The sequence below is a fragment of the Helicoverpa armigera genome, chromosome 1, assembly GCF_030705265.1.
Source record: "Helicoverpa armigera isolate CAAS_96S chromosome 1, ASM3070526v1, whole genome shotgun sequence".
In the NCBI taxonomy this organism is placed as follows: Eukaryota; Metazoa; Arthropoda; class Insecta; order Lepidoptera; family Noctuidae; genus Helicoverpa; species Helicoverpa armigera.
Window position 1 is genome coordinate 5,359,880 of NC_087120.1, and position 14,516 is coordinate 5,374,395.

A 14,516-nucleotide genomic window follows, 5' to 3' on the forward strand; every position below is an offset into this window, starting at 1 on the left:
TATAATACCCGAAAAGCCGACCTGAGATCGTACAATGAATTGTAAGTTCTCTCAAAAATGTCTGAATAGTCAATGGACATAGTTACTCTGATTTGTATACAAAACACGAGACTCATCGAGAAATCATGATTGTGACTCAACATGCTATTACAACGCAGGGGGATATCTTGCAAAATAATATAGATAACATAATAGCGCGTAGTAAGAGCGTCGCAAACAATCTCGTATCACAATCTTCCCATGACCGTTCACATGCAACATCATAAACAGCATTCATAACACTTCGCGTTCAAGTCTATAAAAACTTCGCTTTCGCACAGATCCAAGTCGCTGTCAACACAATCGCTCAGCAATATTAACCCTTATTATATACACTTAAAACTAAACATTATCATTAAAGTAAGTAAGAAGAAAGATTTTAGAAATTTACCTTTTATTTGTTTAGGTCAGCCATTTTGTTTTCTTTATCTCGAACGTTCGATCACGGCATTTTCTTCAAAGACAGGGTTCACCTCGGATTAAAATCTGTAACAAAAGAGAAATTGTTTGATCCCAATTCTAAAAAGATACAAAGAAAGACTAGTACATTGATATCGATTAAATATAATTGCATAGCAGCAGCGCAGCACAGTTACACGACAATACACAGATTATAAAACTTCACAGAGATTTATAAAGTACATGATCAGTATAAAAATTCGCATTGAGCAACTACAACACACAACTAACTACAAATAACATTCATAATAGTTTATTATGAAAACTTACCGAGCAATGATGACAGTTCTCCCGCCGAGCCACAGGTCGCCCCATCTGATATACCTGCACAAACAAACATTCATGTTTACTATTGAGTCTATCATCACAGACTGGTGGATATTTCAGGACAAGTTACTAAAACGTTTAAGCAAATTAAAGAATTGTATATAAACAATTCTCGGATGTCGGAAGTGGTATGAAGACCATCTTACACATTAGAACAGTTAATTCCAAAAAGGTGTTCAGAATTATTTATTTTCTATTTAATGCTCTGCCACAGAATCGCTCTGAATGGTCTTCCTGTGGACACTGAGATGTATTCTTATCTTTTTGAGACTTGTCTAATAAATCCTTTGAAGGTTTAAACATTTGGCATTGAATAATTTTGTTAACATGTTTAACATTTGTCTGAAATAACCGAAACGCGTGTATTCGCTATCAATCCTTGATAAATACGGAAGTCGCGGGCATTATTTAAATTTGATGAAAATGTAATCGTCGCCAGGGGTATAAACAGGAGTCGTAAACATTATTCGGAACGTATAGACAAACTACAGATCATTATCACATCCAAACTTTTTTGTATTCCAAGGAATGCTCCACATTTAAAATTACAATTTTAACAAATATGTTAACAGAAGCAGCTCTGCGTATAACACGACAAAATATTTAGATGTGATCCATCCATGCATATAAATGAATTGCACCTCAATAGGGCGGCAATAGGGTGAGCACTTTCGCGGCGCACCTTCTATTTCCTGGTTACTGACTGACTTATGCCTCGGTTTATAAATCGTTGAATTCAATTTTGGCAAAAGGAAGTAGAGGAATGTCGTCGATTGAATTAGGACTGCGCGTTTGAAAATCTTGTTCTAGATAAATTGCCGTTGGAACTACGTTTATCAGCAAAAGGTATCATCATCAGCTTATTATGAAAAAAAGATCAAAGGTGGAATAATAAAAGATGAACATGGCGCTAAGACCTTCCACTATACAGCGCAGGCGCGGCCTTGCGCCCTGTAGCGCTATATCCAAGGACTATCCTCGATCCCTAAATAAATCCAAGGACTATTGCTCGTCCTCTACAAACTGAACTGAAAATTCTTATTAATATGAATATTATTTTATTGTTATTTGTATGACGTAATTCAATTGGTTCAAAATTATAAGTATTTTAGACAATCGATAACTATGTATGAGACTTCGTTTTAAGCTGCTTGGTTGTTGACAATCCATTAAAGAGTGATTTGTGCAAGATAATCAACATAATTTGTAACATTATGAAATTATCGTCGACAATGTGACATGACGACTCGGTAACGATCATTATTAAGTTATCGGCTGGCACCCCTGGCTTTGCAGTGTGAACACTAAGTCGATACAGACCCCGGGTGCCGGCCCCACTGGCTCGCACCCTCGTATGTCATGCGATTCACACGAGCTTCCCTTTACACCTTTTAGTGCGCCTGAAAGGGCCTTCATTGACTTTATTCGTCCAATGTCCTCCCATATAAGCTGACGCAATAATTTAAATGAGCAACATTGTTTTACTACCTACTCCTTTACCTAAATAATACGATAACTGCTTCATCGTTTCAGGACGTGTATGAAACATACGGTGACTTGATACAGTGTAGATTTGGGAATTCCGAAGGTGAAAAGAAAATTCGCTAAAATTGAAAGAGCTAGAGCGTTATTATGAATCGATTGTACAGCGCATGCGTGTTTCTTCCTTTATGTATCCGATGGCGACGCTATCTATCAGTAGTGGTACAAAATATTTCGATTGTTTCAATCTTTTACATTGTGAGATCATATTGATCCAATTACGAAAGGTGACTTACTTAATTAAGAAAGTTTTCAACATAATTTCACATAGATATTAAGTTCTTGACTTAAGCAAGTTTTGGCTTAATTTGTCACCATGTTAAGTCCAGTAGTGCCGGCGATATTCTAAACGAACACTTGGGACAAATGGTTTTATGTGTTTTATGTTCATAAAGTGATTGAATTGAAGTGTCGTCGCAACTATCTTCATCTGGAGTGTGGATGTGGAAATTATAATTGATGGGCAATTACGTTGTTAGTTCATTCAAAGTATTTATGTAGACCTGGTTAAATAAATTGTTTAAAAGAACAATAATAATTGCAGCATGGAGTTGGTTCCAATCATAATTTAAACCTATTGTCTTAATATTAATTTACTTTTCTCAAGCTTAATGGCAACAAGACAATCCCGACTGGGACCGCGTATTCGCTGCGAAGCCGTTTCGTAGTCGTCACTTGAAATCTACCGTGATGGTTCAATGATTCAACTGACTGTTATTGATAATGGCACCACGTGTCTTTAAAAAAATAAATGAGTACATAATGGTTTTTTTTTTATAAATACTTCATCATAAAAGACTCTTTTTAAAATGAACGATTTATTTGGCTAGACCGCCTGCTATGCACGCCTAGTGTAACCGCGCCTCAAGAAACATGAGTAGGTACGCTATATGCAGTGTTTAAAAAAAAGTTAATTCTAATTTCATTCACTAATTAACAAAACATGCTGAATACAAATCAAATATAATATAAAACGATTCGAAATTGCAGTAGACGTCAACAAACACGACGAGACATAACAAACGTCATAAGATAAACAAGTGACATGCAAAGCGACCAAAATTAGCAGTCGTTAACAGTAAAGCAGTCAGCTGAGAACTTATGCATATAGTTGTTAGTCAAGCGCACAATACGCGATACCTGCCTGACCTCGGATAAGGTAACGGCCCGGTGCATTCGCCGTAGCGGGTTCAACGCCACTTACGCCGCGCATTTTTTCGCCAACTTTTACAACCGACGATGCCATTCAAGCTCGCAGCTGGCTTTGTATTGTTATTGCAACGCGATTAAAAGAGGTCGGTTTATCATCTGCTCGGGCCATAGAAACTGATATTGGTGCAAATATAAAAGTTGAACTGCAGTTTAATGGTTTTGTCGCACTTTATTTGCAATTATAAATAATAGGCTAGATATTTTTAAACGATCATACTGCGTATTTCTCTTATTATACATCGATTATTTTTAAGACGTTAGAAACATATTTTAGCCTTTTATCACACTTGTTTGTTAAAGAGTTTTAAACTTTACCGTTTTCAACGGAAAAATGCGATTTGTCCACAAAGTGTTATTTCTGCACGTGACCCCGTGAAACGCCACTGTCATTAGAGCCCACTCGTGAAAGACGGATTAGTATAGTAGCTATGTACAATTGCGAGTGTATAATGAATAATCGGCCAGTCTGCGCACTATTTGTACCGTGTGATAAGAGACGCGCGAGGCGCCATTCTTGGCATCATTCCAAAACCAACATTAAAACTGACTCGTCTGCAGTCCACACAACCAAACAGCAGAATACATTGTCAAAAATTGTCATATTCATTTTACTTACTATTGTTTAAATTAACAGACCTCAAATCTAGTGTTGGCATCGAGAAAACGAGACATCAATATAATTTATTTGACCTAGTCATATATTGCAGGAAAATCAAACACAGTTTGATAAGAATAATGACGTTACAAACATATTTATAGATATTGTTCAGTATACATGCAAATCGATCGGGCTACTACCAATTGGTTCGAATAGTTCCGAAGTATGAATGACCGTTTAGACGCAAGCCGAGCGAACACTCGACAAAATTAAACTGCTGCTCCGCCCAACACTAGTGATCATGACCTTGCTAATTTAGATAATAACCAAATCGACCGATATTACAATCACCCGCCTGACCTTTGCCGATTTATTCTACAATAATAAGCACTTGTTTATATTAATATCAATAAAAATATTTACGTGCGGCTTATAAATATTATCCGTGGCATGTTATCAGAGGGCTTAATACGAGTTAATGCATAATGTAAGTACTCCGATACAATTCAATATTTTCATCAATTATGTTGCATTAAATACATTAGTAGTATTAAATCAGCTCATTAAAATCCAGAACAAATTGAAACAATGATAAATCCGCTTACAGCGCTCGTTTCATAAAGCTAGTAAGCTATAGTAAGTACTGAATGGGATCATCATTATGATAAAACCCACATTAATTAATATGGGCGCGGAAACCCTGATTAATAATCCCTAATTCTGTACAACAATAGTAGCTATGTACAACAAGTTTCAAATAGCGGATTTTATTCGTTCGTCTGGTTCAACAAACGGAAGTGTCATCTCATAGATATTTCAGTAACAATACTAAGACTTTCAGTCTTTGAGAATAGAATATGGACAATTAATTATATGCAGTAACGCACACGACGTTCAAAAAGTCCGACGGACAAAAAATTCGTGATATATTGGCAGATCACGCCGCGCAGCTTGCCACAAAAAATCTGTGGAAAAAATAGAACATTTGCTTTACACGCGCTAACGCAGACATCCAATGTTTGGAAGCTATACTACCCCCGAGAGTATAATAATAGGCTATAATTTATCCCGGTAGAAAAAGAAGGTCGATCGAGAAGCGGGTGAAACCGCTATGTTATCCTGGTACGGGAAGCAGTTCCCTCGGGATGCGGGTGAAGCAGCGTTTAACATGCAACTGTCCTTTTAGTAAGCTTCGGCCTGCAGAATAAATGATTTGCGTCGTGTGCATGGAGTCTGTGGATAATTCGCGACAAACTTTTAGCATGCCACAAAGAGAAGATATTTCGTGTGCCACAAACTTGATCGTACAACAAGTTCGTCGTCTGCGTCGCATCGTAACGCAGGCTAAATATGTTTAGTATTTTTAACATCTTTCGAAAAAACTTTTCACCTTCAAATAACTTGGGATAAAAATAGACAAAAAACACAGGCGGTGAAATGTAAACAACTCTATATGTGCATTGATGACAGTTTTAACCAGGTTCTATTTCCGCTTCAAGTCCGGCAAAGTCAGACATTCAGAATTAACCTTGCCGAAATCGCTGATGAATGACATTTCCATTTCAGCAAGCGTCGACCTGTCTGTTTTAGGAAACAAATATTCATTATGTAATTCTCGGAGGCTTCTGGTATTCCAACGGGACGGAAATTGCACAAATTCATCGTAATTTTAGGTAATTAGTTCATTAACTGCAGATTAAGGTGTTATATTTTCAGGACAAAGGTCAGTTTCATGACAACACCGGCTTTCTTTTCGTAAAAAAGTTTTTACCGTACTTAGTTAATTTATAAATTGTTTAATTTTGCCTCAGTGGCCTATATAAAAAAAAAACCCGTTCTATTTTTACTACGCGTTTTGTCCCGGCACAACAGAAACTAGGTCCCTTTGCTATTAAATACCACGACTTAGGTGCACAAAAGGGGATGCATTCTTTCGCGCTTTCCCCCTACATTTCTAGTCTAAGAATTTCTAATACATATTTTAATATCGTCCGATAACAATCAAGTGGTCGAAGCTCTTGCCTTTTATCGACTCTGAGGCTAGCCGTGAGGAAAATAGTTCTCTTAAACGTATTTGCACATTATTTTGCTACAGTTTGACTCAGATCCCATTATATCACCATACCTACTCCATTACATTATTTCAAATGAAATCAGTCAATTATTACATAAAATATCCTGTTGTTTAAATCATTACTCTAAAGAGCGATAAATAAATGATTGACGGTCACAAAATAATGATTGAAATAAGCGCATTACGTCACTGGGCCGATAAGAAATATAACAATATGTTTGTTATGACAGCGATAGCGCACTTTGAGAACGTCATCCCTACTATGGTCTATCTTTTTTTTAAGTTGTTGCCTTAAAACCTAATATTGTCAAAAGTTGACTTGAAACCCGAGATATTTTATCCAATTCACCCAGTCTCACTATAACCTGTATTGAATACAGCTATCAACATCTATTAGATATCATTCTAAAAATATCTTGATGAAGAGGGTTATACTGGACACGAAATGTCGCAAATTAACACGTTTGGCAAGTCGAGAGAAGTTTGGCAAGTAGAAAATGCGTACTCGTAACATTTGAAATTTAATTCGACTCGTGGAGACATATTTTGTTTCAACGTCATTTCTATGCATTCGAGAAAAAAAATACACTCACCAACGTATTAACCGCATTGCGATGAATTGGGATGAGAATTTGTCGACGTAACACAGTTTTACTCAGACAGGACCACAAATTATCCACTATGGTTTATTGAACTTCAGTGTAACAACTTTGCACGTGTTAAAAATCCTCGTTTGGAAAATATGGTTTTGCGCGACGAATCGCCACAACACAGGTGCTCGGTCCATGAGCATACATCGAGTGCTCAGTTTCACCGGGCCAGCGTAATAGTTCCGTTATAACAGCGATTCTTAAAACGCACGTACAGAACAAAACCCGTATCATAATGCGACTTCTACGTTGTAGTAACTGAGTTGGCAGATGTCCAACGGACGCGAAGCGCTGCCTCGCCTATAATGTTGACTGGGGAATTCGCGAATTTTGTTTGGCCGCTGGGCGGGTGTGTTCTTACGTGTGATAATTATTTCCTTTTTTACGTTTTTTAATGATGATAAGCTAATAATTGTCTTCAATCGATAATTGCATGGATATACGCAGGCTAATGTTTGACTTATTCAATTGTTTATATGCTATTTAGAGTTTTGTGCCACTTGGAATTAATTTGGTCGCAAGGAAATACTTAGAAGTTCATTCATAGTTTACTTCTCTTTTTTATATATATTTTTTTTTTATGAAGAGGGGGGAAACTTCAGAACATTAGTAACTGTAACTTGGGTTAGAAAAATAGTTGGTCGTTGCTTACCTGGGCAATCAGCGCATTTTGTAATTGATCCATTAGGAAATCTTTCACTGCTTCAACCTCCGTTTCTTAAATTAGTCTGGAGTTTGTCGGCCATTGTACCTGTGGACAACCGAAACGATGTTTGTTTTAATCAGAATATTAGAGTAAAAGGCAACATTACGTATCGTTCTAGAAGTTTTAAGAAGGAATCACGGCATTCAAGTGCGGCGACATGTTTTCTGTGCCGTCCGAGTCTGAAACGGCGTCCTTCTACCATAGATAAGGCTAACGTAAACAACGCTTTCTACCTGAATCCATGAAAACACACCCAAACACAAACTTTTAAAAACACTCTGACATCAAATTATACAATTAACGTAAGAAGTTGAAGTTACTAAGTTTATTACAGCTTCCTACAAAAAGTTTCATCAAAACTTTGTAACACTTAGGTGCATTATTAAGAAAGAAGCCATAAACACCTAAAAATGCCGCAGTTCCTTTGCGTGGTAAAATTATTATTAACTAAGTTTGGCATTCAAAAGGGAGTTTGGAATGTATTGCATAACACCGCTTCACTTATGGGATCGCTGTGGGGTCGCTTTTTAAATAAAGGCGTCGACTACCTGCGCCCGAGTTAAAAGTCAGGTCTCACCCCAAAGTGACGCCAAAATCGACAAAGTTATCACTTTGTGTCGAAATACAGAAAAGGTTTAGAATGACTTCTGGTTCTGTTTTTAGAAATACCATGCAGTTTGTATGTTAATAGCAGGCTAAAGATAGGGTTTGAAATAAATGCATGTTCAACTGAATGTAAACTGAAACTGAAGTTGTATTTCTACGTTAGTTAACTTTATCAATCACCGCATCGTTAGGAAATTAACGAAATCTTGAAATCATTGAAATATCATAAGATTTATTAAGAACTTTAAAAGATTTCAAAAATGTCCTACATATGAGATAATGTGTATACCGACGCCCATTCAGGAACGGGCACATGAGGTGTCAAACGTCTACTTTAAGCAATTAATTAATTAACAAAGCGGATGTTGGCGACCTCGACACATTCGTTTCAATTGACAAAATTAGTTCATTAAACCAAACTGGCTATGTATATTAAGTATAGCTCACCAAATTCATTTAGTATGAATCATAGACTGCGTACGTGGTTTTGACGTTACCTAAGTCCGAAAGTAGATTTGAAATCGACGTCTGGACATTGAACATAGCGTATTCACGGTCACGTTAGCTATGTTAATGTTAAATGCGTGCAGCGTCGCTCCACTTGATGTAACGGCACGTCGCGTGACCGACATCGTATTTTTTAGAGACCCCAGATTTCCGAACCGGAGCGAAAACCTGAGTTCTGAACACGCTTGAATCAAATACGATTTCTTTATGTGTCTATAATACTTATAGCTCCTTAAATATCCCCCTATAAAAGATCTTCAAGACCTAATTTTAGTAACATCTTATTTAATATTCAAAATATCGATACCTCCGTCGCATCCTAAGCGGCTGCAAATTAGAAACTACAGTGATCAACCGGATGACCGGTTACGCATTCAAAGTTATTCATTCAAATTCAGTCATACATTTCCAAGTCACGTAACTTGACATTTCAAGTGTTCCAGTCAGTGACAATATTGTCAAGTAAAATCTTCCCTGTTTAATACATGATATGCAACTATGCGCACATTGATATTAAAAACTCTTTCAACTAAATTTCAAAATGGAGACCACAAATCCTTTTTTACCCAATCCTTTTATTTGCAAAAAATACTCACAAAATATTCGGATATCAGTGCTACATTTTAAATAAATACCTATGTATATTTGAGTACACATGTACATACATGTGTATTATCCGACACCAGCCTGAATTTGGTTTAGTTCCATATGTATGCGTGCATTTAAATAAACATTCAAGGATGGACCTTGAATGTGCATATAAATACTAGATTTTTTTAGACTGCTCCACCTTGAAATTTGGGTAAATAAAATACTAAAATAAAATCCAACCAGAATGCATTTTTTACTCGGATAAAGCACAGAAGTCGCAATGTGCGAGCATTGACTCTCACCTAGACAGGTAAGTACTGGTGCCATACCGTAAAGCCATTGCAGTCTTTTGTCGGGTGCGTAATTTCACTTTCGTAACTACAGAGTGCTCTCATTATTTCCAGATTAGAATATAACATGTTATAACGTTTTTTTATGAAAGTAACAAGCTTTGTAAGCGTCACACTGGTGTCAGTTAAAGTTTAAAATGGTCACAATTATCGGAGCGTCGACCGTTGAGTTGATTGAATTGCATGCAACAACGCAGGATGTGACGTCACTTTCAGCGATTAACTACCAACGTAAACGTAGTCTTTGAATGATTGAAAATGAAATCCCGTTTTTACGTTTACTGGATACCGTAATAATGTGAAGGGAGTCAACGTAATTTATTTTTTTGATATATTAGAACTAAACGAGAAGTTTTTTATCCCTTTGTCATGGATTTTAATTCCCACAAAGTGAACTTCTGAATTCGCGGAAAAAGCTGATGTGTATTCCTTAGAAACGTAAGGAGAAAAAAGTTCAAGATAAACCTTTGACTATGTGTGAAAACTACTCGACAGTTGAAACAGACCGGCTTAGCAGTAGTGGCAATTTCTTCGAAAGAAATCTAATAAAACCTTAGTTTGTTGTCAAAGAAGAAGTGCTCGTAGTTGTAACTTCAATCTTCTTCTAGCAAAAATAAAATACATTTTCAGACAGAATTCTTCGAAGGAAAAATAAAGTAAATGGGATTGCAACAGCAGATGAGTAAACACAGGTTCTAGCGAGCGCAGGGCGTGGCTCCCTCGTACCTTGGCTGAAGCGGTACTTCGCAGATAAAATAGACAAGCTACTCTCTAATAAAATGTGGTGACATGAATATGTGACTCTCGAATATACTGGAGTAAAAGAGGATACTGTGAGTCAATGAAGCGTGAATGCGGATAATAGCTTTCCAAACGACACGCGCAGCGCGCAATGTGAAGAGTAAAGTATTGTGCACAAGAATGGACGACAGGCCACTGACTTACCGACCACGCTCACGTGCTGATCATCAATTATATAGTTTGGTACCAGCTGGGAAAAAATAATATAGAGGAAAAGCAGTTTTGTCTACTTTGCTAAATAGGTAGCCTTAATTAGTACCTCAAAAGCAGTTTTACGGTCATTTATATACTTTTTGGTGTTTTCTAAATAACCACCGTGAGTGAGAAGCCCTATTAAATTTTTGTGCCAGCTTATCATGGGCGGGCTCAATACCACATCGCGAAGATGTTCTTATTTCATGTGAAGATGTGATTTCTATCATTTTCTATTATGGTGATAATGATATTCATTACATCAGAACCGAATCATATCAAAGTTATATTTATATTCTAGAATCAAACTAGTAGAATTTTGCTCTACCAAACGCGGCTGTACCAGATATTGTTCTGGAACCCGTTACTAGCTGTTTAATGTGTTTTCCTAGACACGCCTTTCCCCTGTGGACACATCCATGTCCGGTTCACTAACGTCAGATGGAACTTACAAGAATAACCTCACAGACCATTGAGTGCAACCGCTGAATGTTTGGGCTATGTGTCGTTTAATGAGTTGTTTACAATACGTGTTTGCAATTAAAAGAGCATGAATTAAATTGATTATGATTTGTGAATCCTACATTGGGTTACGATGTGTATAGATGAGCTTTCTTCGCATACCGCGCGTTGCGTGTCCCGCCCGTTGCGGCTGCAATGGCTCCGTTGCACTCCACTTCGCACGAGGCCTGCGTTCGCACAACTAATGAGTCCCGCACACAATATTCTACACACCTTACCGCTGCAACTATATTTTGAAGAACAATATACCAATAAATCAGCAGCACAAATGTTCGGGCTTAAACCACAAAATCCGAACTACTTCGTTTCACAAACATGGCGTTTCTAAGCCGAGATTGGCAAGAAACAAAAGTAAATAGGCTCGTCTTAGATTCCTCCTCTCACATTTTATCCCATTTTGCAGTATCTTTCCCTAGTGAAACGAATGAAAGAGACAAACATTCATCTTTCTCAACTCCCGATGCGCGCGCATGTTTTCCCAGTCCCGCAACTTGTTGAAGATCTTTAACGGAACGTACTATCGCCTCTACACGTTTTTGCTTCGGTACACATGGTCTAATAGAAACCAAGCTTGGGATAAAATCATTCAAGATTGCCTAGTAATATAAAATTGCTGGGCTAATATTAATAATATTAGTTTTCTTGAAAACTTGTTAGGATTCTTTTTTGTATTAATCTAATATGCTATTTTATATGATAGCTAGAAATCATACGATTATGAATGTCTGTTTTACGTTGTCTAGACAGAAATTCCAAAAACTACGTCACCGCTTTCCAAAGCAATATTAGCATAAAACCGTAATGAGTAACACGTGGACCTAACGAAGTTAGCCGTTGGATCGAGAGGCCCGGCGAGGCGGGCTGGTCATTGGCACGAGGCCACGGGGGCTTCGGCCGCACCATCTCGTGGTAATAACTGACCTAACTCTAGGCACACCTTGTGAACTGCAAGCGAGGGTAGCATTGCACCTGGCGACGGGTCCGACGCTCCTTATTACGCTCTAGCTATCTATCGCTGGCAGTTTATTTTAATCGTGTGCGTGCAAGCAGATGGCGCAGGCGCAGGGGTCGCACGCTGGTCATCAATCACGGGCGAATGTGTACCCTATGACGAAACACACAGGGTGCAAATAGGATCTCGTCGATGTTCGAGCCTAAGTTGTAAACAAACCAGGCGAGGGCAATGGCTGCCTGCCACTCCCCGCGCTATACCGCGCCGACGACGCCATTCAACCGGGAAGTTCAACATTTATTTTTAGCATTCCACGAAACTTCCAATGCTGATAAAATAACGGAGTCTGTCGGTGATTAAAACTTATAAGGTGCTTTTTGCTTTTATAAAAGACCGCCTTTCATTAATTTTGCGATTTTTGGGAAAGATTAGTGACGCCAACAAACCCAGTTTAATATACTATTAACGAATTACTTAGTTCTGTAGCTTATAGATTTTTGGTAATATGGATTGATACAATTATTTTCGGATTTATTGACAAAGCATGCCAGGGAAACTAAACCCATACACATTTAACATGAATTCCGGGTAGAGCGAGAGAGAGCATCAAGTGCGGCGTGGGCACAACAAAAACAAGGAGGCAGGGCAAGCACTTATCTGAAGAAATGGGATTTTTTTGAATTGTTCGCTAAACGTGACGCGAACAAACAAATCAACTTGACTTGTCCACAGGAAATAAAAAGACCGGTCCTTTTTAATAACCGGTTTTGTGAAAGTAGATTATATTCTGTAAAAATTGAATGGGGTCCGCTAATATTGTCGAGGGGTGACTTGACAAGACTCCAGGTGCAGATACGGGATCAATAACTTTTCAGTAGCGTAAAAATAAGTGATAAAGATGACAAACAAATGTCATGCGAGCCGGCAATCATTTAGCTAGCACGTAGGTGCTACGCCTATCTATCGGCATTGACATTGGAGTTTCCGCGGGCCGGTGAACCACGCTGGGGCCAAGAGCGCGATACCACTTCCAATTCAAATTTGTTGTCTTCGGCAGCGTCGGCGGCGGCGGTAGCGGTGGCGGTCGCGAGTCAATGACCCGAGGGCGAGGAGAGCGCGGGAGGGTGCGCGCGCACGCAGCCGCGCCCCGCCTTTATTTATTACGCTACGCGCGGCGCGTTCGGCGCCGACAACGCGCGGTGGGGCGGAGGCCGCATTCCGGGCGGCCGGCGCCGCGGCCCGTTGTGCGCTGCGAAAATAACGCGCACAGTACCGACTTAGCGGCGAACCGACGTCAGAAATCCAGTCACACTTTAAAATAAACTGTCTCAAACTTACTCAGTTTTAGGAAGAAGACGCGAGCACGTGCGCCAACCGCGTGTACCACTATACTGTCTCTCAGCTCACAGGCACCAAAGTCACTGTCCATAACGGCAAAAGTCATATTGAAGTCGAATTTAAGCTTCCCGAACACGCTGACGCGTCGCATGTCTGTACATAAGTCAACACATAAGTTCACATGGCGCGCGCGAATTGTACTTCCAGAGTGGCGGAAAGCGCGTTAGCTTCGATGGCGATATGACGCATTAGTGAGCGCGCGGCGCGGCTCTACAGAGTGCGCAAGCAGACGGGGTAGAGAAAAGGGCGCGGGGGCCGCGGGAGCGCCCCCCGCGGCGGCTCCGTGCTGCCCTCTGCGTCGGGCTCATCGACCGCGCTCGCCCTAACCGCGACACGATGTTGCTGCCATGCCACTCTCACTGTACCGCAACACGACACGACGCGCTCAGACCCACGTCCAGCGTGACACACTACCGCTCAAATCAACATTGCTCACCTTCATAAACACTCACTACTCATCATGCTGTACATGACTCCTCTCAGAGGCGATAATCGCATGTAACTGGAACAGCCTCATGTCCTCCCACACCTTTTCAAGATTGGTAGAAAACAATGAGTTCGCCTCTGCACAAACCTAGTAAAAAGACCACATGCGATTTTTTGAAAGACACAAAATTTCCAGGCAATTAATGATTTAGATATGACAAGACACGCGACAACCCGGTGTTGCAAATTAACTACTCTACATGTTCATGTTCAGCGCCCGAGAGTGACAGGGTAGGGAGCTACGTGAACACCCACACGTAGGTTACCTACTTACATTCACATTGATGGGAGATCAGAGTTTGCACTCATCAGTTTCAATGACATGGCAGTTTCTTCCTTCCTTTTACAATTCTCTTTTTTATGTAACATGGTGTGATACTGAAGCTTTTAACAACATGACCTAGTTACCAATTTTGGTTTTAAAATAATTATTTCTCTGGTTGTTTTTATCATAACTTTTCGTAATTTATGACGATACCTTGATTCTTCCCTAAATCTGAAGCC

General features: G+C 39.2%; 1 long non-coding RNA gene across 1 annotated transcript in view; it reads right to left on the reverse strand.

Moving 5' to 3' along the window:
- Window positions 1–14,105, reverse strand: part of LOC110375772 (uncharacterized) — a 32,195-nt gene extending 18,090 nt beyond the window's left edge. Inside the window, exons 1-4 of the long non-coding RNA XR_002429504.3 lie at window positions 13,467–14,105; window positions 7,554–7,652; window positions 769–822; window positions 431–525 (exon numbers count right to left, since the gene is read on the reverse strand). This is a non-coding gene — a long non-coding RNA (uncharacterized LOC110375772). The remainder of the gene's footprint in view (window positions 1–430; window positions 526–768; window positions 823–7,553; window positions 7,653–13,466) is intronic.
- Between the last annotated feature and the right edge of the window lie 411 nt (window positions 14,106–14,516).